Genomic DNA, 22,917 nt, shown 5'->3' on the forward strand with positions numbered 1-22,917 from the left:
GGCGGTCTACAATTCTACAAGGTTTTGGCTGATTTCTTTTGATTTTCCCATGATGTCAAGCAAAGAGGCACTGAGTTTGAAGGTAGGCCTTGAAATACATCCACAGGTACACCTCCAATTGACTCCAATGATGTCAATTAGCCTATCAGAAGCTTCTATAGCCATGACATCATTTTCTGTAATTTTCCAAGCTGTTTAAAGGCACATTCAACTTAGTTTATGTAAACTTCTGACCCACTGGAATTGTGATACAGTGAATTAGAAATGAAATAATCTGTCTGTAAACAATTGTTGGAAAAATGACTTGTGTCATGCACAAAGTAGATGTCCTAACCGACTTGCCAAAACGACATTTTATTAACAAGAAATTTGTGGAGTGGTTGAAAAACGAGTTTTAATGACTCCAACCTAAGTGTATGTAAACTTCCGACTTCAACTGTACATCAACAAATGGTTTGAATCATTATTCATCTGAATAGGTGTTTGTTTCTTGCATGATACTTGAATTGTCTTAAGATGTTATTAGAGCTGAATGATAGTGAGGTAAGCCTATCCTTTTACAAAATACTAAGGCTGGCTTATCTACTGCTGATGTGAACTTCAGTGAATCTGCTAGTATAGAGTTGCTAGTCAGAGCCTGATATCATGTGTGGGCTGTGTCAATGACACTCATGGGGCCTATAGGTCATAGCTGAGCTGTGTAGAGTCTATTCCTTCTCTTCATGTCTGGTTTCAGTCCATCTATCTTTCTTGTTCTCTCTCTCATTATCACGTTTTCATTGTACTACCGCTGTGTCTGTCTCTGTCACTGTATTTATCTGTCTCCTCCATTATCCCCCCCCCTCTCTCCTGCTCCCTCCTTTCTCTCAGTTGTTCTCCCTCTCCTCCTCTCTCCTCCTCTCTCTCTATATATATCTCCCTCTCCTCCTCTCTCCTCCTCTTTCTCTCTGTCTGTCCCTCTCTCCCAGGCAGGTCTCTCTCCTCTCCTCTGCAGCGTGTCCATTTTGTGTGGCTACACAGTGTGAACCAGGCAGCTGCTCTTATCAGTGGGCCCAGTGTGGAGAGAGATGACATTTTACTGCAGCCAGTCAACCGCTCCGCTCCTCATAACACGTTCACTCTCCCTCTCTGAGCAGAGACACGCTGATAAATGCAATTTCATTTCCTTTAGAGGCCCAGAATAATACTCTTTTGCTTTGTTAAATGGCCGCTCTGAAATGGCAACTGCTCCTTAATGTGGCTGCAGAATCAACACATGCAGAAATGATGAGGACGGAACATTGATGACAAAGGAGAGTGGAGGAATGGAGAAATGGCTTTGGCCCGAGATGCAAAGCAGTTCTGAATTCTTCTCATTGTAAATTATTTTTGTAGCAAGCATATATTATTTGATTTATTTTCTGTCACGAACATAGAGAGCTCCGAAGCTTAGAAAGATGGTTATCATGGGGAGCCATTTTATTAAAAGATTCCTCTCCTCTCTTCTCCTCCCTCCCTCCCTCCCTCCCTCCCTCCCTCCCTCCCTCCCTCCCTCCCTCCCTCCCTCCCTCCCTCCCTCCCTCCCTCCCTCCCTCCCTCAGCGGTCCATTTTAGAGCCATGCGGCTGCATGGTTTGGTGGGTAATTTCACTGCCTTTTCATGTGTCGGAGGGCGAGGAGGAGTCCTCCATTAGGTAGTGTCTTCTTGTGATGTATGCGCAGAAAAGCAATCTGATGTTTATTCATGACTTTCAAGGCAATGCCTCAGCTAAGCCTTCTGATTTCCTTTTAAGGAACAAAACTACGTGAGATTGAGACTTCCGCTTAAAGGCACAGAGACCCATCTTGCAGCACTTCTCTCTCCCTCTCTGTCTCTCTCATCCATTCCTCGTTTTTTCCCCATCTTCTTTTAAACTCTCCCCCGATGTTATTTCTGTCAGCTTTAATTTACTTGACCCTCAGAAAAAAAAGATCACTTGGTTATTTCCCTGTTATTCTGCCGGCTGGCTCCCCATCCGCCTCTGTACTTTGTTAAGGACTTTGATGAAGGGATGAATTTGGAGAGTTTTTCTAGAATGGCAGCATGTTAATGAAGCAGCACCACCATGAGACTAAATGGCCTTTTCTGGTCTTGCACACAAGGGCACAGCGTCCCTGGTGCTAGCTAGAGACTGCCCCACTGCCCTTCCTGCCCACATCCTCCACCTCCCAGAACCTCAGCCCACCTGTTCACGGTGCTGACCAATCATCCTGTACAGCTCTGTAGTAATCGCCAAGGCAAGCTAACGGCCGGTTGTTCACACTACATTTTGTCTCCAAACCCAAATGAGCAATAAAGTAACCATAATTTGAAAAGCTAGTCCCTATTTGTCTTGTAAATGACTTTTTAATGATAATCAAGCCGCATCCATCCATCATGCCAGCACACACCCATGCAGTTCTGTGATGGGACTCCTCCAATGACCAAATGGTGTCTATTTGTAATCCCAATGACCAAGTTGCAATAAAGCATGGTGCCTTTACAACAGTACATACATCATCGTTTATGGGTACATGTATACATACGTATGTTTACAACATTGAAGCTTATGGAAAGCAGGGCGCTGAACTGACGTGTGTGTTTGTGTGTGTGTGTGTGTGCCTGCGCGTGCGTTAGATCCATAGCCTCAGCGCCCTGAGGCAGTAGCCACCTGTCACTACTAGCAGGGCTGCTGCATAGCTCCTAAATGGTGGCTCTTAGAAATTGGGGGTTGGATGGGGGGCCCTGGGATCCATTGTGCAGCTCAGACCACACACAGGAACATATACAATAGAGGATATACAATAGAGAACTGTCAGCACTTGTAAAACACTAATGTTGAGCACTGTTTGTTTTGTGCAGGCCACACAGCATGTAGCCCAAATGCTCACATGAACCATTGAAAGCCCAAAAGCACCCCAACGCCCTCCTTCTTCACCCCCTCTCTCCCATGTTTGGTGGGAGCAGCTTATGCTTATTAACATGAGCCCTGTTGTATTTTCGGGCTGACCATAGAGGTGCACTGGAGCATGAGTGAGGCAAATGACTCCCTTTTGGACTTAACATATGTAATGTTACACTAATCAACACGCGGCCCGGCGTTGAGCCGTGCATATTCCAAACTGATATTATACATAATGGAAATGTGGCGACCGCCGCAAATGCCAAAGAGAGCAAGGGAGCAGGGAGAGAGGAGGGAGAGAGCAAGGGAGCAGGGAGAGAGGAGGGAGAGAGCAAGGGAGCAGGGAGAGAGGAGGGAGAGAGCGAGGGAGCAGGGAGAGAGGAGGGACAAGGAAGGAAGGAAGGAGGGAGAGAGCGAGGGAGCAGGGCGAGAGGAGGGAGAGAGCGAGGAAGGGAGGGAGGGAGCAGGGAGAGAGGAGCGAGGGAGCAAGGAGAGAGGAGGGAGAGCGAGAGCTGGCGTAACCAACTGATTGTGGGGCTGTCAAGTTGATTTGCATGAAAAAGGGTGGGCTAATTGCAACATTTAGCTGCAGCGTGGTGATAATACAGAACAGGATTACTAAAGGACACAGAGGGGCTTTTATTAACGCTAAGGATTTCCTGGGGTTTGGTAGAAACGCACCACCACCTTCTGTTTCTATATGAGCCATTGACAGCTACCACTCACCCACTGTCTGGCAGCCATGGCATATCCATCACAACACACACACACACACACTGACTGAATCACCGTTTCAGCACTCGCTGCTCACCAGTCAAACAGCCACACCATATTTATGTGTCATTACATTGACCAGCTCTGCAGAGATGGAGAAAGTAAAGTTAACTGCAGTGAAGGGCTAAGGCTGCTGAAAAGTGTTGCATGGGGGGAGGAGGTGTTGGGGTTGCTAGAGCTGCCGAAGGCAAGCCTTCTCTTTCTTCCTTTTCTTTAATAATAAATGATGGATGTTTCAAATTAGAAAACAGTGCTGAGAAAATCCAATTCAGTGGCGAGCTTTGGAAGGAGGGCATAAAGAATAAGCAGTGGACGTCTGTATTAAATGTCTTTGTTTTGCTTCAATGCTCACAAAGGGGCCGCTGGTGTATGATTTAACATGCCTGGTGAAAATGGGCTCTATTATGTACCATTAACAAATCAACCAGGCCCCACCCAGAGTGGATCTGGTGGGGCTCTCAACCAGTTGTCGGTGGCCTTTGTCTTTCCTCACTACGTATTGATTCATAGACCATACTCATCATCACATTTGGGTGGAGGAACACGATTCAGTGTGTGTGTGTGTGTGTGTGTGTGTGTGTGTGTGTGTGTGTGTGTGTGAGGGGACGGGCGTTAGAATGTGGATCAATGCTTGGTAAAGCCTGTGGCTCTGGTCATTAACCATTTGTTATCTCTTCTTAACTCTCTATATTTCCACAGACTTCATTCCTGTTTATTTCTCTCATTCATCTCTCCACCCCCTCAAGTTCAATTAGTTACCTCTCATTCTCCATCACCCACTTTGGTACCCACTATTACTCTCTCGTAAACCTCCACCCTTCATCCCTCTTTTTTTCCTCACTTACCCATCTTTCTATCCTGTCTCCCCCTCAGTCTCCCCTGCCTCCCCGATCCTCCTGGTCCTGCTGCTGGTCTCTGTGATATGCATGGTCTCTTTGTGATGTCAGGAATCTGGCTCTAATGAAGCCAGCATGACCAGAGAGTAGCAGCAGTCAACCTGGAGGATGTCTGGCCTTTCACTTGCTGAACAGAGGGATTGGCTAATATCCCTGTCCACCACATTAAAAAAAGAATAGGAAAAATAGACATTCCTTTTTAATGAACCGTTTCCTCTGAGCCGGGACGCAAAGAAGGCAAATCCATAAAGTAAGGAGAAATGAAAATGGAATAATAGCGGTGTTAGTTGTAAAAGGCACATTTCCTCTGTTTGTTCTCGCTGTGATCGGCGTAATGCTTCAGATTGGCACTGAAAAAAGGGTTCATGCTTTTGGCCTATGGGATTAGGAAAGAGGTCTTCAAGGCCCTCTATAGTGTCTTTTGTGCCAATCATTTAAAAGACTGGACATGAGAGAGGAACAACTGCTGGAGTTACAGTCCAACTCCCCTAGCAAGGGGAGGGTTAGTAGCTAAGTTACTGCAGCTTCACCCAGCTATGCTGCTCTCTTTATGAGTGCATATGAACATGATTCACTGCAGTAGGAAGGACATTACTTGCACGCACACACATGCACTCGCACCCACTCAGGTGTCAGGTAGGCTACACTGCCGTAAAAAGCAGTGTTTCCTAGTAAAGATGGCCATATATTTCACTGCGGCGTGAAAGTGTTATTCTAGGTCGGATTCACAAGTTCAACACGGCTCGTCTGTAGACTGCCACAGCTGTAGGGATTGTGTGTGCTTTTTATCTTTGGTGTTTGGCTTTATATTGAGGAATTTTATATGCGTGTGATTTTTTTTCATTACAATGGGAGTTTAAAAAGGTTTGGGTTGGACGAAGGACAGCTCGGAGTAGTACATGTTAGTTTTATTTGCGCTGCGGCCTTGTATGAATGATTCGAGCAGTGTTCAACCAGGGCCTCATGCGTATAGTGCTTAAACAGCTACAGATGCAGGTCTGTGTGCCTCAGAGAGCCTTTGTTTAAGTTGGCTACCTCTTTTGAGCAGTTTCTCTAACCTCAGCCGCGGGATTTGCCAAAGAAAACTGAAGAAATGTCTCTTTCGATCCAATTAAGTCTGTCATTGCTCTTTAGCAGTAAACTGTGGAGGCAGCACATTTTTTCCTCAGCCAGCAGAGGTCATATTGCTATGCGTTTCCCAGCCTAAGTCTATTCTTATGAGCGGCCCTCTTGCCTTTTTCTCATTCTCATTCTGAGTCCGGGCTCATTTGGAGGAGGGGGAGTTCTGGGCCGGCAGGGTTCTCCTGACAGGAACTGTAAATTCTGTGCAACACGTAACTTGGAGTGGTTCCCTGTGTCGGTTTGAGCTGCTGAGTATTTCGGCAGGACTCCATTATTATTAGGTCTTATTAGATCAGGGCTGCAGTAGATCCATTAGGCCAGGGTTAGGCTCACCTCTGGGATGGACTCTGGCTGGCCAGCATGCAGCGCTGCACTGGGCCTCTGGCAGCTGTTGGGTGTCAATGACAGAGAGAATATGGCCAAGTAGAATCAGCATTTCCATCGACTGAAACAGCCATGATGGGAGGATGTAGCCTAGGTGTGCATATGAGCCAGGGCACACCTAGTCAGGGGGAGGAGGTAGATTCTATTTGGCAGCTGAATACCAGAGAGAGATAATAGACACCATAGAAAGAATCTATGGTAGAATCCATGGCAGGGGGTTGTGGTGGTTGCAAAAGCTGTGGTGGAGTTGAGTAGGGGAGTCCGTAGTAGACAGTGGGAGTAGTAGTGGTGGCTGAAGCTGTGATGATGAGTATGTATAGGAGGGAGACAGTAGTAGTGGTAGATGAGATGGTACAGTACAGTAGCAGCAGCAGCATGGGGACTACAGGCAGCCTGCTGCTGTAATGAGAGAGTGAGCTGTCAGAGACACGCGTGTAATGGCTCCCCTGCCAGCCGCCCGGTTCAGGCCCTATGGGATTCAGCACAGACACTCAGTTTCTCTCTCTCTCCCTTGCTCTCTCTCTTAGGCCTGATCAGAGACCATGTCAGGCCTCTCATATCCTCCCAGCTGCTGTCTTCTTAGCTCTCTCTCACACACACACACACACACACACACACACACACACACACACACACACACACACACACACACACACACACACACACACACACACACACACACACACACTCTCTCTATCTCTCTGTCACCTTCTCACTGGGCACACAGACTGAGGATGGACATTCAGGTAGTACATCTACCAGGCTCTCCTTTCTTCCTCCCCTTCAGTCAGCCTGTGTGTACTGTACAGCTCCTCTCAGTGGAGTCTATTCCCAGTGAAGAGGGCAGGCTGCAGCTTCACATGGGGCCAGCCAGTATAGTCACGCTGTGATGTCACGGTGTCTCTATTTATATCCCTCTCTGACAACCACTCTGCTGTAAGCACTGCTCTGCTGCTGTAGCATGTCCATGGTCAGCTGACTACTACTGTACACCACCTCCTGGTAGTCCAAGGTCATTTTCACTAGGCGTCCCTCCCAGTCACTCATTAAGACCAGATGGGGAGTTGAGATGTTGCTAAGGTATAGATGGTCTGCTGTACGAGTTACAACATCCAGTATGAATACTAGCTTGAACTGTATGAGGTCCCAGTTCAGGGATATCTATTGCTCTCTGTTGATGTTGAGGATGCAACATGCATTTCAGGATCATTTCTCATACTGTTCTAGCAGAGGAATGGAGTCTGAATCAGACCCCCCCAGCCTCATCTATAAATGCCTCCCTATGCAGCTCCACAGTTATGACAGTCATGCTACTAACATCCTCTACCCAACTTTAAAGGCTTATTATCATATTGTGCCGAATGATTGACAGTTGACCTTCACGCTAGTTTATATTAAGCCAGTGAGACAGTGCGGGTCACCTCGATTGCCTCAGTGACACCGTATCAATACTAATCTGATAGAATTACCAGGAACCAATTAATGTGCAGGCCTGGACTGGGCAGCGGTTCAAGAGATAGTGTTAGCTCTCAGCTGGGCCTGAGCTGCAGCACACACACAGGGGTGCAGATTTAACAGTAGGCAGCGTTCCCCGTAGCTGCGCCACGTAGTGTGGGAGGTCACAAGGTGAAGCGGTGCTGCTGTGGAAATGTTTAGGTGAGGTTCCAGTGCCCCTGTTTGGCCTAACGAACACTCATTAGTCAGAGAGAAAATGAGGGAGAAGAGAAGGGGAAGAGGAGAGTGGTTAGTAAACAAGGAGTTCCGTTTAGCTGTGTGTATTAACACTACAGGCATGGTGGAGGAGGGTTGTCGAGGGCTCTTTGGGTTGTGCTGGAGAGCATCTGAGTGTATCAGTCTATTTGAGGTGCAGACACTCTCACTCAATAACATCAAGCATGCTTACCTGCTGCCTAATGCTCATGCTAATTTGCTTATTTTAATATCCACCAATTTCTCTTTCAGCCCCTGTGAATGATAGCAGTGAATTACAGACGGCGACACAGTGACTCTGTCCCAATGATTCCCACAACGTATTCTGGGAAATCCAGGTCTAGGAGGATCTAAGAGGCTGTGGGTTTTTGTGGGGGGACTTCCCTGGATGTAAGGCAGACTGACCATGTAACATTTTGCCCTGCTAAGGCCCACTGATCCCAACAACCTCTACAGCCATTATTAACAGTGTTGAACAAGGTTAGCCTGAAGAAGAGTGAGAGTCCTGAAGTAACAGTGTTGAGCCAGGGACAGAGCCTGATACCTGAGAAGGCCTGTCTGGTTGTGAACGGTCATCAGTCACTGGGAGGATATAGTCACATTGTCACCTCTTTAATGGCAGCACAGAGACATGCAGCTGTACGTTTACTGTAGAGGCCTTGAGGCTGTTAACCTCTGTGGCTGGTGACTGGTGACTGGGCTACACATGGTGACGAGCCCCACGGTGCTAGTCACCTGAAATGTGCTTTAGGTGTCAGTGTGTCAACCCTATTCACAATGGAACAATAGTGCACTGGATGGATTTAAGCACATGATAGCTAGGCTATTTAGGGACTATGCCTGCCTACCCATGTCTCATATATAATAGTTATTTAATTCATTAATAAATAGTTTATTAGGCTTTATTAAAGCCTAGGAGGAGGAAACTACTCTTCATCATAGGTGAGGTCATCTGATAGTTGTATTTGAAGTGACCAGGCAGCAGTATGTCTCTCTGGTCACTTTGGCCACATCCCAGGTGAACACAGGTCACAGCTAACTAAGTTATTTACCAATGATAGAATCTTCTAAGACTTTTCATCTAAAGTTTGGTACAGTATATACGTACCACTGAAACCAGGCTGTAGTGTCTCTGTCCCTGTCCCCATGCACTGTGGCATGCCTGCCCTCTCTGTGCTGCAGCAGGTGACTAATGACCAAGGGGCTCTGGGATAGGGGGACTGGTTGCTCTGCTCTGGAGGTACAGAGGAAAGTGGCTCTACTTTTACAGCAAGATGACCTCCTCTCTCAAGGTCAAGTGGTGTTGGAGGGTAGAATGACTAAAAGCTCCCTAAACCCTGCCTGCCTGCCAGCCACTGGCACTACCCCATCATTCTGCACCCATCATGGTGACTACACTGGCTTGTTGTGCCAGTCTGTATGTGCTGTCCCCCTGGATATGTAGGCTTTTCTGTCTTTCTGTCAGTCTTTCTCATGGGTTATTGCTCCATATTTCATGGGGTCCCATGAGGCTGCTTGGTTTGTTTTGTTTGATGTTGTTTGCCAGGGAGACCAGTCTCATGAAATCTGGACCCTATCATCTCACTTTTTTCGTTTTTTTACCTTTATTTAACTAGGCAAGTCAGTTAAGAACAAATTGTTATTTTACAATGATGACCTACCCTGGCCAAACCCTGGCCAAACCCGGATGACACTGGGCCAATTGTGTGCCACCCTATGGGACTCCCGATCACGGCCGGTTGTGATACAGCCCGGGATCAAACCAGGGTCTGTAGTGACGCCTCTAGCACTGAGATGCAGTACCTTAGACCGCTGCGACACTCGGGTGCGTTTCCAGAGTGACTCCCAAATGATGAAATGGAAGGACTAGTAAGGGGTGTGTGAGGGGGAGGGGTTGTAGGAGGAGGGTATGGGTGGGCGGGGGCAGGTCATAACATGCCAGTCAATCGGACACTGCGGTAGAAATCCCCACCACTTGAGTTTTCTTTTCAGATGGAACGCCATGGATATACGTGATAATTACACATTTGGAAGTGAGGGCTGTGTTTGTTCAGAGAAAGATAACATTCCCAGACTGTAACCAGAGAATGGCTGATCTACACAGCCTACCAATATTACCCCCTTGCCGCACCGCGCCCTGCTGCATAATAAAGAGGCCCCTTATGCATATTAATATGAGCACTCTGCATAATGCCTACACCATGTGACACGCTCAGTAGCACACAGTCATCCTGTCGGTTCGGCTTTACCTTGCCCACGTTTCACCACTATTATTTATGTCCACATTCCTCCATACAGGCTTCCCCTACCTCTTACCCATCAGCCCCACCCTCACCCATCTTAACTCCTCCGCCCCCGGCTGCCAGCCTCGTTCCCACACACTCCTCCCTCACACACACTCATGACTCCTTAAAACATACGGCGGAGGTGTGTGTGTGATGCCAAACGAGAACCTCGTTACCTCCCCTCCCTCTTGGCTGGCTGGTGGAAAGCTTTTGGAAGAACTACAGCGACATCTGCATGTGCTGCGGCTGCAGAGCGCCAGGCTGATACCCGCTATGCTGCGCCGGGCTTCTCCTGCCAGCCTGCTCCCCGCCGTACCGCCCCTCCGCCCACACTACCCCTCCGGCTCTCATTACTCAAATTACTAAACACGGCTAATTGTGCGGCGCGTGAAGCTCGCTTCATTTGAATATTCCTGCATATGGCCTGAGGGGATTTGCCTCGCAAGGGGACGGACCTAGCCAGGAAGTCTGGAAATTTGGGCATCCACAATTAGCCGAACCAGGCGGGCGCTGCTCTCTCTGCACGGGGCTTATTTTATCTGTAGTTACGCAGTTTCTTTTTTCTTTTGAATTAAACGACGCAGCGAAAAATAAACCCTTTATTTGGGTTTAAAGGCCTCAACATTCTTAGTAACTTTAATTGGATTTATGATAATAAAAAAAACACTATATATATATATATATATATATATATTTTTTTTGTGTATTTAAAAAAAAAAAAAAGATTATCGTACTGAAAATTGACAGGAGAGTGCGTCAAATAAAAAATAATAAAAATAAACATCTTTAGCAAAGTCCCACGAACTGAAACAGAGGGTGGGGGGAGACAGAAACGGTCCACAATCTGTATGCCTTAATTAATTGTGTGTATGTGTGTGTATGTATGTGTGTGTGTGTGTGTGTGTGTGTGTGTGTGTGTGTGTGTGTGTGTGTGTGTGTGTGTGTGTGTGTGTGTGTGTGTGTGTGTGTGTGTGTGTGTGTGTGTGTGTGTGTGTGTGTGTGTGTGTGTGTGTGTGTGTGTATCTTGGGAGCCAACAATGCACCCCTTGTGTCCCATCACAAAGGACAGTGCGCCAGACAGGGGGGGGGGGGGGGGACATTCTGGAATCAGAAACAATAGATTAATCGCCCGTAATGATTTAATACAGGCAATCAGAGTCCAGGCAAGCATATTAATTTGCGCATAAATTACACAACATTTATTTTTCAGACGGGGGGGTGGGCATGTGTGGGCAGTTGGGTTGGTTTTATCTTTTCCCAGGGACATGGTGAAGGGTTGCAACAGAATGCCCCCAGCGATTCCCATGCTTATCTCTGTGCCCCGAGTCACCAGGTTTCAGCTCTCCTGGTCCCTGGTCCCACACCCCGACCCGTTGGCGCTGCCCGCCCGCTGCCAGCAGCAGCTGCCACCTTCCCAAGTAGAGACTGTTAAACCATTACAGCAGGTCAAACATAATTAAGAGTAAAATGCCCGCTTCCTCGTCAACATGATTTTGTTGTATTAATGATATCCAGAGATCACAGAATACATATTTGCGATTTGTTCTCCGCTAAATCGTCTGCGAAAAAAAGAGGGGGAAAAATCCATTCCGTTTAAAGGTGCTGTAATTACAGCGATTACATTTTTTTTTCAAATCGTCCTGTAATAATTTACTATAACCATAGATATCCACATAATTTACATACACACACACATACTGTATGTATGACGAGTCCTTGCTGCGCAGATTGGAAGACACTCAATTAATCCGAGTTGGAAAGGTTGAGCGCGCCCACTTTTTTAATTAACGTTCAATTAAAACCAATTGGCAGGTTGCTGGAATAGCAGGCGCACGGCTTTGAAGATTGCCATCGCATAATGAGTCGCTCTTTCCTTTTTTTACACTTTGGGCTACTCCATTTCCACTCCCTCGCTCTCCGCTGCCAGTTGCCAATGTGCCTTAGCGATTTAATGATATGCAAATGAAATATGCATAAAACCATTCTGCTGAAGGATGATTAAGCACAGAGGACATTAGCCAGTGCCCGCCACAGTGTCTGTTGTCTCCTCTCCATTCCGCTTCGCCCGGCGCCAACGACAGACACCACTGGAACAAAGCTCAATACTAATTATAGGAGAACACTAATAATATCCAATTGAGAGAAATTAAATTCCAGGCAGGGTATTTTCTCGCTCCTGTTTTGTAAGATCCACATCCAGAGAAGTGAAGGCAAAGTCCCCAGAGCTGAGGACTGGAGCTGTAGAGAGCAGAGAGGAAAGGAGAGGAGGCAGAGAGACCAGGTTTTCCAGGATAGCACTTGAAGAGACTAGCATTGCCAAGCATTGCAGGAGCTTTTCTCTGCTTGTTTGCGAGTAGTGTTGCATTATTTGAATGCTGTCTTATTATAGAAGGAAGGAAAATATCCCCCCTTTCTCAATCTCTCTCTCTCTCAATTTCCCCCCTTTCTCCCTCCTGTTCTCTCTGCGAGCTCTCTTTTTTTGGTAATCCATTTATGTAATGAAGACGTGGCGCAATTAACATCCCCCTTGGAATTAAATAAAAGGCCGATCATCCAAACCTCATTAGCTCCGAAAGATTATAATATCCACACGCGTTCCGCCGTGAAGGTTACGGGAAAAAACACAACAGAATTACGAATTAAACCGTTAATTGTGTGTATTTGGATCGCAGGTTTAAGCGACCACGGCGTAGATGCCCAAAAAGATGCCACCATCCGTACCAGCCTATCCTTACTGGTGGCAGCCTGGCTCTGACATCTTGGTGGTGTATGCCAAGGCAATGTATGAAGCACAAAGATCTTATAATCCCTCCCTTTGGATGGCTTCTTCAATTATTCATATTCCACAACCGTGCCCTGTTGTCCAACAAAAATCCAGCAAGAGGGAAAAAAAGTTTGGGATATCCATTTGTGATGGCCAATGGCTGATGTTGATTTCTTCCTCGCTAATTGTTGTAATTATTCCGGTGCAATTAGTGAACTTAACGAAACCCTCCAATCTGTCTGTTTGCAGCGGCGCCGATCCTTGGCTCTGTGCCCGATGCCAGTGGACCTCGTGGGAACCACGGCAACGTTCTTCCAGACCCCGTAAGTACCAAGACCCGCGACCCGAACCGGTTGGTACCCCTTCTGCATCTGTTCCTCATAGTTTACCCCTTCCACTTTACGCCAATAAAAGCACTGGAAGGGTGGAGTTTGGTAGTTCCTTTGGTTGGTTGGCAAGGAGGGGGCAAACTAAAAAGCGTGGGTGAGGGGGTGTCGAAAGTGTTCCCACGGCCCCCCTACCTCTGCCTGGCGGAGCTGCAGGCAGGCCGGCTGGGGTAGGGTATCTCCTCCCCTCCCCACCCCACCAGTGTGTGTGTCTGTGGCCGGGGCTGCTCCTCCTGTCCCCCTGCCTCCTGTGCCCCTGCCCCCTCCACTGTTCCAGCATGTCTGTTGTCTGTGTGGCATCCCCCTCGCCTCAGTCTGGTTCCCATACTGGTGGATGCTGTATAGAGCCTACAGCCTGAGCCATTCATCTCCCTGGTGATTGCTGTGAATGTAGATAAATCGCACGCACGCACACACACACACACACACACGCCTGCCTGCCTGCCTTTCTGGCATAGCTTTGCTTGCTGCTGAAGTAGATTTTCATGCTTTCTGTTTTTGCCTTTTATTTTTATTTTTTCAAGAAGTTGTTCCTGTCACGCATAAGTCCCACACACCTTGAGGAAACCATGATGCGCGATAAGTTTTTCTCTGGCGAAAAACAAAAAGTACAATTTAAACGAACGCAGAGAGAAAAGTAAATTAATTCCTGTCTGTCCTCTGATTATAATTTGTGTTGGCGGTTCATTAGTATGCGTCCTCATGTTTGCAGTTTTTTTTCTTTTTGTGTGTGTGTGTGTCTTTGTAAACAGCTGCTGTTGAGACCTTGGCACAGTCCCTCAGGTCCTTTCTTCCTCCCTCCCCTCTTGTGGCAGGCAGGCAGGCGATTGGCAGGTTGGCAGGGTCTGCGGCATGGAGGCAGGCAGCAGTGCCCATGGTAGACATTCCTCACCGCAGTGGCTGCCAGTCGGCTTGATGAGAGCTGGATGAAAATGGTGTGTTAGAGGAGGAGGGGTTGTGGGGGGGTTGGCACAAAAACAGGCACCAGCTTCACACCCTCCCCTCCCCACAGAACAGCTTGCCGCTTTTGTTTTGTCTTGTTTTCCCCCGCTTTGTTTTGTTTGTAATCTTTCCCGTTCCTTTCATTTCGTCCGTCGCGCTAATTAACAGACCAAACTTTTGTTGTTCTAATTAGTCATTTGAAGCACTTGATGGTCTTTGTTTGCACTTGGCTTTCTTTATCTTTGCCAAGCGACCCGCGACGGGTGCCCGATCTTGTTGATTTACTCTTGATCGTTGTGTACCATCTCTCGCCCCCTTACATTTTCCCGCGACAGATGCCACCGCGTTCCCGCTGGTACACCTCTCGAAGATCGTGGGTACCAAATCACCTCGCTCCTTGGGCATCCTCAGAAGCGGTGACTTTCCCGCAAATCCGTAAACGGCACCTTCCAGATGGAAAAGACATGGTGCCTTTTCACCGCCTGTGTTTTCCTAGGGTGCGCCGCGACTGTCGATGAGCAGGTTGGCATGGCGTACGCTGCCTGGATGGCTGGCTGGTTGCCTGGCACAGGGGGTTGTGCTTGAGAAGGGAGAGAGAGAGAGAGAGGCGCTTCTTTTTGTCCCACCCCTCAGTCGTCTCTAGGACAACACCACAAGCTGCAAGTTTCTCTGTGTTGGTTGTTCTCGAATTTCTACTTACCCCACCAGTCCCTTGTGGCAGAGCCCATTTCCTTCATCTCCCCTGGTCCCTGGCTCCTTCGCCATTCCCCTGGCATCCTGCGCTGTGGGCCACCTATCGTCTTTTGTTTTCTGTTTTCAAACCGATACCTCCTCCCCCCACTCCTTGCCACCATGCTATGCCAAGCTCTCCATACCAACCCCCAAGGTGTCCACTGAAATTCCTCCAGGTGCGCCGCTCTTCTCTTCCCATCGCCAGAAGGCTCCTTTCTTCTGTAATCTGGGTCAGCAGATGCTCTCCTCTTCTCCTCTGCGGTGGCGTTGACTTGACATTGAGACTTGTCTCCAGAACCCCATCCGTATCCGCACTCAAACTTCTACTATTTGTAAAACACCCACCCTCCCCCCAAAAAAGTCCCACCCCTGGCGTGGCACTAGCTGCCAAATCAGGCGGGGGTCCTTCTGTCTCCCTGTCTACATCTAGCCGCCTACCCCCGAGAGCGAACGCGAGTCCGCCCTGGCGCTACCACTGAATGGATGGCACTGTGCCAGCTTCTCTCTGCCATCATCTGCATTCGCTGCTTGTTTCTCTCACTCGCCCGCCCCCTCTCTTCTGTCTCTCCCTCTCTTACCCTCCCTTCGTTCTCCTCTCTTAGCCTCCCACCCCCCTGAGCCCCCCTTTTGTTCTATAGGCTTGACATTAATTAACATACGGGTTAATTGACTCTAAAAGCTGATGAATTGCTCTTTACATCTCCCATAGGCTGGCTAGCTGTGTGTCGCGCCCTGCGCCCGCGCCCCCTTCTGCCTGGCACCGCCTGTGCCTCTACCTTGCCCTAGCTAGCCTCCACGTTGGCTGGCGCTAGTAGAGGAGCAGAGAGATAGCCAGCCCTGCAGCCAGCAGCTCTGGTGTAGTGTAGTGTTATAGACGTGAGTGAGCAGTGCCCCTACCCCACTGTACGCTGGGAAGGAACTCAGGCTGCTTATTGGACTATAGCTGATCGCAGTTGACGTTTTGCTGTCTGATCCCACCGCAGGATGTTGCAATGGCATTTTGTTATAAATAATCAAAGTCCTCCTGCAACCACCTCCCACCTCTTTTTCTATCTATCCTTCTCCTCCCTTTTTCACCCTCCCTCTCTCTCTCCACCCTCTCCGTCCCTGTCTCTCTTTCTGTCTCTAAACTAAACACACTTTCACACCAGCAGATACCAACTCTCCTGTCCTGTCTTGCCTTTCCACTCTTTCATATGACCATCTGTTCAGCTTTTTCCCATTTTTTTTAAGGAACTTCGAGGATTAAATGGATGACGAATCAAAGTTGTAAATAAATTGGTAATTTTTCTAATAGCGCTCCTTATGTATCTTGCGGTAATTATCTTTTCTCTCTTGTCATTAGCGGTTTCGGGGAGCCTCGCTGAGAATTAGCCTGAATTAGCTATGTCTGCCATATTTGATTAGGTAATTATCTTGGCCACACTCTTTTCTGTCTTTTATTTTTTCTGGTCGATCCGAACGGAGCTGATGAGGTTAAAAACGAGCGACAGAGCAGGTTTTAATTATTAAATAATATGCCCCCCTCCCTCTGAAAGGGGTCTGCCAAGTGCCGTTAATTAGCCAGCCTGCTGCTCGCATTAATAGTCAAGGTAGAACAGACTCATTAAGACTCAGACACACACACACACACACACACACACACACACACACACACACACACACACACACACACACACACACACACACACACACACACACACACACACACACACACACACACACACACACACACACACACACACACACACACACACACACACACACAGCCAGGTTACCAGGTGCCTCAGGATACAGGCTAGCTGTAATCTATAATTTCCCTCTCTCTCCCAGCCTGTGTTTAGATTTGATATGGGTCTGGTCGTAAGCTGTTTAATTGCTGATGTTCTTAGTGTTGACTCTTTTCCCTGTTCTGTCTTTTGGTGGGGCGGCGAGATCCCTCGCAGTGGCTCCGTCTGGCGCTGGCGTTTTGGGGAGGCTGCGATAGGATGGTGAGACGGGCGCTGGCACACCACTCTGCGGGGCTGAAACACGCTATTCTCTCCTCTTTCACACCCTTTCGTTTTTTCCCCATTATTAAATAAAAAGGAGCATGAGGCAACTGAGGCAACAAGAGGAATCCATTATGCAAATGCTCTGTTATTTGCATAATGTCTTACGCCAGGAATATGCAAATTAAGCGTATAATTTATGAGTGCCTGCATCTGTCTCAGTGTTCCCATAACTTACAAAGAGGATAATTTTTGTTCTACACCCTCTCTTCTCCCCTCCTCTCCAGACTGGCACAGACACACACAGTCTCACACACACCATACCCATACAAACAAGCACTCTATTCTCACAAAAGGGTTGGTGGCTGTGTGTACCATGGCTGGGTGGGAAACAACTTGTCTGGCAGACTGATGGGGGATAAGGAGGCAGGCTAAGGAAGGGAAGGGGAGGGTTGCTGTGATGGAAGACATGGTGAGAGGGGCACATAAACCCCCTTTACAAAGGAACAGTAGCAGAAGCACATTTTCTATAATAAATTAAGGGACACTAATGCCGGGCCGGGTGATGGGGAGCCCCTGTGCTTTTTTACTTTTGTTTTGTTTTTGCGAGAGTATGGTCCTGCCTCTTCTGGCTTTTCTTTGATGCCTGCTTTTGGAGTTGAGATTTCTGCCTGTCACGGGAGCTGGTAGCTAATCCTCATCTGGAGGGTTTCCTCAGGAGTCAGTCTGAAGAAGGCAGAACAGCGTCTGCCGGGATGGAGAGGAGAGGAGAGAAGAGGGTGACAGAGGCTGCATCTGAAGGCATGTGTGTGGGCTCCCCTCCACACAGCCTCCAGTACCCGAGGCTGCAACATGTCAACCCAGCCCAGCCAAGTTCTCCTCACCTCAGCGCTGCTACAACCTGGACCAGAACTAGGAGAAAACCCGGAGGCATCCATGTTGTCTGATCCGAACCCAACAGTTTTGTTTTATTTGAGCCTTTTCCTCCTCAGGCTTCTGTCTCAGTTTTTTTTCCTCACCCCGGGTTATTGTAATCACCGGCCTGTTTTGCATGCTTGATCTGTGGCTAATGTCTGAAGTGACAATACCACATTGTTGAAGAGACAGAAAGCCACAGACGACATGCGATGGAGAAAAACACGCCCATTTCTGCATTACAGTGTAGTGTGGAGTTGGGCGGAGAGAGACAAACTTTGGACGTTTGCGCTGTTTTTGAGAAAGACATTCCTCCTCAGGGCCTCCAGAACTCTTTTTTTTCCCCCTTTATCTTTTTCTGTCCTCGTCTTCTTGCTGGCGACTTGGTGGCTTTTCCTCTCTTTGTATGTGTCCCACACACGGATGAATGAATGGATGGCGGCTGGGGAGGCTGTGTGTATGTGTGCCAGGACAGAACCCCCCGTCACACACAGGACCAGTGTGCCCGCCTCCCACTGAGCCCAGGGGCATCTGCTACCTACTCCTCTCTGCTTTCCTGGTAGCAGCTAAGCATTTTACAGTTCAGAGATGGTGCGGGCACCACAGTGTGTGTGTGTGTGTGTCTGTGTCTCTGTGTCTGTCTGTGAGTGTGTGTCTCTGTGTCTCTGTGTCTGTGTGTCTGTGTGTGTATGTCTGTGAGTGTGTGATGGCTTTCTGGTATACAGCTCAAATACACACTCACACAGGGTGTGTCACCTTGACTCCAGGCTGTGCAGGATTCTCTATTGCAGTGAACAGATCTCAGTATGGGAAGGACAGAAGACTCTTCCGTGGGAATATTGGCTTTGCTTCTCCTTATCCGTGCTGTGTGTGACCATGGCTCGGGCTTGGACTGTCACTCGCTAGGCTATACTGTACTTACAGCCTTCGGAACCTGCTACAGCCACTGTTAATTAGAGCGCCGTGATCATTATCCGTATCCATTTAATTCATCGCTGCTCTCAATTGTCGTTTCTGATTCACATTCGTTTTGTTTTGTGTATATTGGCGCAGTGTAATTGGAAAGATTTTCTGTGTGTACGTATGTGTGTTTTTTTGCAATCGCAATTATATCAGGAATTAGCGCTTAACTGCTGGTTTAATTATGCCGCTCAGACCTTTCATTATTCACATGCATGATAATGAGCTTCTCGATGAAATGTTGAATATTCACACCAACGCACATGTTTTGAATATCAGCTGCAGGTCATCAAGAGCAATGTATAACAAATGGAATTTGCAGTGTTTGTTTTTTTCATTACATTTCCCAAGTGTTCATGAAGTTAAATCGCAAAGTGCAATTGAGACTATAATTGACAATACAAACTCAGAGTAGTAGTCATTGGCTAAATTAGCAATGTCAAATATAACTAGGTCTGTATTTTTAAAATCCATTTCCCACTCATTTTCTCTAACGAGACCAGCAATTGTTAATTCACAGTTTAGTTGCCCTGTTTAAAAAAAAATCTGTGACAGAGTCACATTGCTCATTGTTTTATGTGGCACATTAGTTTCACCTGGCCCCTGTCAGTGAAATTGTTGCTCGTGTTTTTATTTGTGTGATAAACTGAAGTGAGGAGCTATTCTGGCATAAGTGGGAAAGGAGATTTAAAGCCCTGAAAATACCTCCACACTTCTTGTGCTCTCATCAAACAGGAATAGAATGTCATTTCATTCTCTGAAAAAGCCAAAGAAAAGCAATTTAAAATCTGATTTAACTTTGGTTTGAAGTTCTGTTGGAGGTCTGTACAGGACAGCTGAGCGGCCTGCCATTGCCACTTGTATATATCCACAGACTGAAATAAAAAACTCAGGGCATTTGGGAAAGCAAAGAAAACGGCATTTAAAGGGAAATGGGAGAGAGACAGAAACGGAAAGACATGACATTGGGCTTTCAAAAGGATACTTTGTTTCGGAAATAGGCCCACCTTTGCTTTAGATTCAAACTGTGTGTTTGGAGGTCTTGATCACCAAGTTTCTCAACTATTTCATAAGCACACTTGATACAAATAACAATGCACGAACGGACCAACGAGACCCAAAATAATGAAGGATTGCAGTTTGCTTAGGTTTTGTGCTTGCAAGTATAATAAAATGTATGTTGTTCTGTCCTTGAGCTGTTGTCTATTAATGTTCTGTATTATGTCATGTTTCGTGTTTTGTGTGGACTCCGGGAAGAGTAGCTGCTGCTTTTGCAACAGAACTTGTCCCGATTGGTGTTTTTTAATCATCGATGAAGGATTGTGAGGTTGATTCCCTGACCTGTCAATGTTTTTCATTTGCTGTTTTAGGATTTTGTGATACTCCTGTGAATTCTATGGTTTTTTACTGCCTGTAGTTTTTCATGTAGTCTGTCTGTAATTGTATAATGACTTGGTGCTGCCTACCTTGGCCAGGACGCTCTTGAAAAAGAGATTTCAAATCTCAATGAGCCCTTCCTGGTTAAATAAAATAAAAATAATAAGTATACAAATAAAATCCTAAACCCTAGTAACTGTATAATACAAACAGCATATGTTTACTTTGGCTAGTTGAATAGACACTTCCTGCTGAAACCCTGAAATAGTTTTCAGCTGTAATTCTATCCCGAACAATGTAGGAGAAAATATCACAGTATCCTAACTAGCAGTATTGTGATGCAGCATATCAATGTATACAACATGTAGACTCCCACAATTCCAAAAAGGAGTAGGCCTAATTAACTGTGAATGATTCAGTGGTGTTCATCATGTTTTCAAGATACTTACGTGCACAATGTTGTATCAAAGAGGTGTGTTAGAAAAAATAAATTACCAAAGCATTTTTTACCACGATGGCTTATGTTTTCCTTGTGATATGGATGTGTCTATGAGCACTTTGCCAGTACACAGACACATACATTTCCTCTTCTGGTGACTCATTTAAGCATTTAAGCAGGATGACATTTATATGTTACTCTCAATACCTCTTTCATAGTGTTGACTATGCAAGAGTTTGTAATTAGTGTTTCGTTAGCGGGGCTCAGTGTCTGTACTACTGCAGTAGCGGCAGTTTAAATGAACATGCTAATAAATATATGAATATAGCTCCTCGTAAGATGAGTAGAGCCATTGAGCACTTCAGATGGGCTCAATAGAGTGTTATACCATCAGTTCATTTGTTGAGTTAATTAGATTTCTCTTCAGTATAGAAGCCATGTTATTCGATCCCCCCAGTCAGTCAGCATTTTATCTTTGGCCTCTAGTTATGTGAATAGAACAATAATGAGTGTCTTGGCCACAAGTGGGTGTTCAGGCTGGTGATGCTCTTTGTTAAGGTGTCTGATGAATGTTTGAACTCTGTGTTGGAGACATACATGAGTTTCAAGAGCTTAATACTGTGTAAGTGCATGACATAGACTGATCAGATGAATCCAGGTGAAAGCTATGATTCCTTATTGATGTCACTTGTTAAATCCACTTCAGTCAGTGTAGATGAAGGGGAGGAGACAGGTTAAAGGATTTTTTCGCCTTGAGACATGGATTGTGTGGCATTCAGAGGGTGAATGGGCAAGTCAAAATATTTAAGTGCCTTTGAACAGGGTATGGTAGTAGGAGCCAGGTGCACCGGTTTGTGTCAAGAACTGCAATGCTGCTGGGTTTTTCACACTCAAAAGTTTCCTGTGTGTATCAAGAATGGTCCACCACTCAAAGGACATCCAGCCAACTTGACACAACTGGGGGAATCCCTGTGGAATGCTTTTGACAACTTGTAGAGCAATGCCCCGACGAATTGAGGCTGTTCTGAGGGCAAGAGAGGGGGGGGGGGGGTGCAACTCAATATTAGGAAGTTATTTCTAATGTTTGGTATAGCCAGTGTATATTTCATTGTGTAAGAGCTCAGTCTCTCAGCAGACATAAACAGAATGTTCTTCTCCCTGTCACATTCTCAATCTCCTTTCTGCTCTTCCTATGACTGTCTTGTTGCTGAACTTTCCTTCAATGTTGTTTCCTTAAGAATACGCCATAATACATTTCCCCTGTGATTGTGAATAAGTGGTTGACTTACTGAACCCTTTGTAGGGTGGAATTAGCCTTCCATTTTAGCAATCACCATTTTGTATTTCTTGGAAAACAGAAGTAACATTGGTTCTATTATAAAACGCATGTACTCACATACCTGGTACAATGTAATTACATAGGCTATTCCCTTATAGTTATTCCATAATAGATATGTAATGTCAAGTGTTGCATGGTGAGTGTTCAACAAGGATAAACCTGTCTCAAGAAATGGAGAAAAGAGACAGGCGCTGGGTGATTGAAGGGAAAATGTAGACGCTGTTGGAAGAGACACTCCAGTGTGGATCTCTTTTAATGGAGGCGTATGAATGGGAAATGCGTCTAGATTGCTGCCCTATTGAAAAGCCCCTTCACATTCATTGCGCCCTTTGACACTGAGGTACGTATCAGAGGCCGAGCGTTTATTTCAACACAACATGTTCTCTCATAAAAGTGGCAATCTTGCTCTAGCGGCATGAAGGTTTTAGCGCACTGAGTAACAGCACCTGAAATCACACAGACACAAATGGGCCCATCCATGAATGATGGAGGCAGTCCAAGTGAAAGCACATGGCACAAAGACAGCCAGGCTGCACTCTCTCTCTCTAATGATATAATTTCCCTTCCTCCATTCCTGGTAAACAACCACCACTCTCATCTGCTGTATAGGACTCTTTGATGGGGAATACAATAGTCTTTGCTGTTGTATCATGGTGGGATCATCCAGATCCGTTCCATGTCCATGGGTACGTTGTGTTTCAGTGGTCCTAGCCTGGTTTATAGAGTTAATATAAATGCCTGGCTAGGAACCAGCCAGACTACCATTAACCTGAGCAGCACTGTGTGGAGGCCTGTGGAACAGCAGCCATGTGTTCCTGTATTCCACCATGGGCTTCACAGGGACTCTTTAGTCTGGCCTTGCCCAGCCCTGATAAAGCCCACACTTATCACACATGATTGATATGTTTACCTTTTTGAGGCCGGCCCACTCATCATGTGTCTTATTCCTGACTGATGTGTTCTCGTTCTCTCTCCTTCCCCACCACTCTCCCTCTCTCTCTC

General features: G+C 46.7%; 1 pseudogene; it reads left to right on the forward strand.

Moving 5' to 3' along the window:
• LOC129852918 (centrosome-associated protein CEP250-like) overlaps positions 1-22,917 on the forward strand; it is a 179,088-nt pseudogene that overhangs the window by 21,448 nt on the left and 134,723 nt on the right.

The sequence above is a fragment of the Salvelinus fontinalis genome, chromosome 4, assembly GCF_029448725.1.
Source record: "Salvelinus fontinalis isolate EN_2023a chromosome 4, ASM2944872v1, whole genome shotgun sequence".
NCBI classification, from domain to species: Eukaryota; Metazoa; Chordata; class Actinopteri; order Salmoniformes; family Salmonidae; genus Salvelinus; species Salvelinus fontinalis.